We start from the raw sequence: 4,606 nt of genomic DNA on the forward strand, positions 1-4,606 counted from the left end.
TTGCATGAGGCGCCTAAGGAGATCCCTCACGGGTACATGTGCACATACGTGCCAGACTGTGGTAACTGGGCACTCACAAACCAGACCGCGACAGCAGGGACTTCTGGGAAAGCAGGAGGAACGTCAGCGACAGATCTTGAGAAGCAGACGTGGCTAACTAAATATGCCACCCCGACGAACCTCTAGAGCTCAGCTCCTGCAGTTGGCTCAGAGCTAGAAAAGCAAGCATGGCTGGCTAAGTACGCGATCCCGGCGAATCTTCAGAGTTCGACTCCTGCAGCCAGCACCGCGGATCAAATCAGTACGATCCTGAGAGACCAGTTCGGCATGGTGCCGAAAAGGAGGACAATCGGCTATTCCAAGCCATACCCCGACGAATACGATTTGGTCCCGCTACCACCCAAATATCGGCTCCCTGACTTCTCTAAATTCAGTGGATCAGATGGTTCCAGCTCCATAGAGCATGTGAGCCGATATTTGGCGCAGCTAGGAACGGCCTCAGCGTCGGATCCACTACGCGTGTGGTTCTTCGCATAGTCCCTCACGGGATCGGCTTTCGGGTGGTACACTTCGTTGCCGCCGGACTCGATCCGGACTTGGAAGCAGTTGGAAGAACAGTTCCACATGCAGTATCACTCAGAAGCTTCCGAGTCTGGCCTTGCCGATCTAGCACAGATACGTCAGAAGCATGGAGAAACCGTGGCGGAATACATCCAGCGCTTCAGAAATCTTAGGAACCGATGTTATTCGGCTCGTGTAACTGAAAAAGAAGCAGTCGAGTTGGCAGTGGTGCGCCTTGCCTCACAAATCAAGGATATGGCCTCCCAAGCAGACTACCCTTCACTGGCGCACATGGTTCAGAAACTGTCAGCATATGAGCAGCACCACCCGGACTTGTACCAGGACAAATTCAAGCGTGCAGTAGTCCTGGTCGAGGCAGATGAAGATGAAGTTTCTGCGGGAGATCAAGAGGTAGCAGTGGCTGAATGGACTCGGGGGGCAACCCCCGTGTCCTGCAAATGGGTGAAGCCACCAGGTCCGCCCAGAGGGTTTGATTTTGACGTGACCAAAACTGAACAAATCTTCGACCTCTTACTCAAGGATAAGCAGTTGAAGATACCCGAAGGCCTCAAATTCCCCTCGGTACAGGAGCTGAATGGAAAGCCATACTGCAAATGGCATAACTCGCTCTCCCATGCCACCAACGACTGCAGGGTGTGGCGTCAGCAGATCCAAATGGCGATAGAACAAGGACGTCTGATTTTCAACCAGTACGCCATGAAGGTCGACACCCACCCCTTTCCCACCGTTAACATGGTGGAGTGCACTTACCCTGAAGGTTGCCAGCCAGGATCCTCGTTCAGTATCAACATGGTAGGACCTGGGCACCACTCTGGCAAGGATGGAGACGAGGGCAGCTGCTCTCGTAGCAAGGACATAGAGGAGGCCGCTCCACGCGATCGGCTCCGTCACGATGGCAAGCGCTACATCACAGAGGGAGAAGTGAAGAACATAAGATATCAGCGACCCCTCTCTGATCACCTCCTCAACAAGTATGTGAGTCAGTATGACCAACGCCGACGATCCAGTGATGATGATGATAGAGACCGTCTAGCTAGGGACGCCAGGAGACATCGTCGGCATGATCGCGATGAGGAGGAGTACGAGCGTCGTGCCAAGGAAAGGTCGAGGGAGCAGGACAACAAAGATAGGCACTGGGACTGCCCCTTCTTCAGACACTGCTGGGATTCAGGAATGAGCCGATTGCCTACAATCGGCAATTGCCCAGAATGTAACCAGAAGAAGAAGGAGGCAGCCAACGTGTCCGTGTTCCAACGCTTAGGGCCTCTCCCGCCTCGAAGCAAACACGCTGAGTCCCCTCGGATGGAAGATCTTGAGGATTTGGAAGACGAGGAAGAAGAAAAAGACAGATACCACCGGCCAAGGTGGTGCCCTGATGGACTCAGCCGTTCCCAAAAGCGTAGGGTTCAGCGATTGCGCGGTTTGGAAGAAGCCGAAAGGTTATATCTGCACACGCTAAGGAAGGCGCGGCCTGATCTGGCCGCGAAGATCCAGCGAACCCTGGATGAAGAGGGTCGACCGCAAAAGATGGTGTGGCGCCCCAAGCAAAGGAAAGCCGATGATGAGACATCGGCTGGCACAAACATGGTGTTCATCCTTCCTTCGGAGTTCAGTGCTCCAGGATTAGACGAGGCACCTGTGGCACAACTTGACTGCGGCCCACGGCCGGTTATCTTTGAGAAGCCACGAGAAAGAAGCTACAGACATCTGAAGGCCCTGTACTTGCGAGGTTATATCGATGGAAGGCCTGTCAACAAGATGCTGGTGGTCACCGGAGCGGCAGTCAACATCATGCCATACTCTATGCTACGTCGGTTGGGACGCTCTAGCTCGGATCTGATCAAGACCAACGTGACATTGAGCGATTTCAACGGCCAAACGTCTGACGCACAAGGTGTTCTGAACGTGGATCTGACCGTAGGAAGGAAAACTATCCCTACGACGTTCTTCATCATCGATAGCAAGAGCACCTATGCTGTTCTGCTAGGAAGAGATTGGATCCATGCCAACTGTTGCATTCCCTCCACGATGCACCAATGCGTAATACAGTGGGATGGAGATGAGGTAGAGGTCGTCCAGGCCGATGACTCAGCCGAAATTTCAACGGCTGGCATGAACGCTTGGGAAGCAGCAGGCCAAGAGCCACTCTCAGGTATCAATTTGGACGACTGCGAGCGCATCAACGTGACGAAGGGCAGGGTTAAGCTGGTCTTATCCACTGGCCTGACCGTGTAGCAAGAGCAAACCGATGAGCAAATGTGGCGAGGCCGATCCTTGGGATCGGCCCCCAAAGATCTATGAAGGAACGTCACAAAACCTTCATTTGAGCGAGTCAATATGGAGGCCGATTCTAGCAATCGGCCAAAATTATCCTCACCACATGTTCTGCTTGTGTTCAGCATCGATCTACTGGGCAGCGGTTAACGTCGGCTGATGAGTTAGGAAGAATCGACATTGGTCCTACCAAAGCCGACGTGCAAATATAGTGCCTTGGCTAAACTACAGAGCCGATATCTGCAGTTACCTGACAGATTCGGCTCGGGGGGCACCTAATCAGATGAACATGTGCAGATGAACATGTGTGCAGTGAAACATTGGGGGCCGATTAGAAAAAATCGGCCAGTAAAAAAAAAATCAATCAGCATCACGATATAAAGCCGATGCACAGCCATCGACTCTAGTATAACTACACAGGATCTACTGGCTACGTTTTCAAAGCGCGGACCTTGAGGCCTTCTGCTTCCTCGAAGGAGTAAAACAATGAGAGCTTCCTCAGCTGCCTTGAGCCGATTCTGGTGCCTGGACCTTCTTGTCGAGGATTTTCAGCCCTTGGTGCTAGTTCAGCAGTGCTGTCAGAGGAGATATATCGGCTTTCAAGGGAAGAAAGGTGATCGGCTTTGGTGCATCCTCACCGATATTTTCGCCTTGAGTAAGGCTCGGGGGGCAGCAGGCCTGGTAGATGCTCTGTTTAGGAGCCGATTGGGGTACCATCGGCTGATCCTTCGTCGCAACCTTCTTCACAGAATGATGAGTGCTTGAAGAAGACCATTGGGCCTGGTTGGAAGAATTCAAAGGCTCTCTTGAAGACTCTACATTATCCACCAGATCTCAAGGTCATCAGTTGAAGAATTGAAGGATGAGTTGTAAAGGACCGATGCGTTGCTATCGGCTCGTCAAGCATTGGCTAAGGGGACAAATCGGCAAAGTCAGTATGAGGGGAAATCGGCTAAATTGACTCAAGGGAAATCGGCAAAATCAAATTGGGGAAATTCTTCATTGATAAGCAAGATTTCTTACATAAAGAGCTGATTGCTCTCAAAAGGGAGTACTAGGGGATACATTGCCCCGTCTACTACTACTGATCCTATGCTAATGGTCCTAATCTATGGGCCGTCGCTGCCCTCGTCGTCACCGTCGTCGCCGCTGTCGGTGCTACTCCCAGCGGGCTCGTCGTCGCTGCTCCAGCGGCCGCCGGCCGGGCCCTCATTGTCCTCATCCTCCTCGTCAGCGTCGTCGTCGTCGCTGTCGAAGTAGCTGAGGTTCCCCGGCCAGGGGCAGAACCGTTTGGCCGGCGGCTCGTCGGAGGAGGTGTCGTCCTCCTCCTCTTCCTCCTCCTTCTCCTCCTCCTCCTCCTCCTCGGGGAAGGTGAAGTCGTCGCAGGAGAAGCGATCGTCATCGCTCTCCTCCTCCGTTTCCCCATCGGCGAGGAAGCGGAGGTCACTTTCCCCGTCGGTCAAGGACTTGTCGTCCTCGGACCAGACGGAGAAGTCGTGGCTAGACTCCTCCCCGTCTTCGATGGCGCGGCAGGTGTTCGCCGCGTGGACCTCCTCCTGGTTCGGCTCCGGCGTCGGCTCGCGGGAGGAGGAGGACTGGGTGGAAAGATCCGATGAAGTAGAGGAGGAAGAAGACATGGTGGCGCAGGAGGGTTTTTGGAGTGCTAATGCGAAGGGGATGCGGAAGTAAACTGTTCGGAGCGGTTAAATAAAAGGGGATATAGTGGAAATTCAATGCCACAGCAGTTTCC

The sequence above is a fragment of the Lolium perenne genome, chromosome 1 (genome assembly GCF_019359855.2).
Source record: "Lolium perenne isolate Kyuss_39 chromosome 1, Kyuss_2.0, whole genome shotgun sequence".
Taxonomy (NCBI): domain Eukaryota; kingdom Viridiplantae; phylum Streptophyta; class Magnoliopsida; order Poales; family Poaceae; genus Lolium; species Lolium perenne.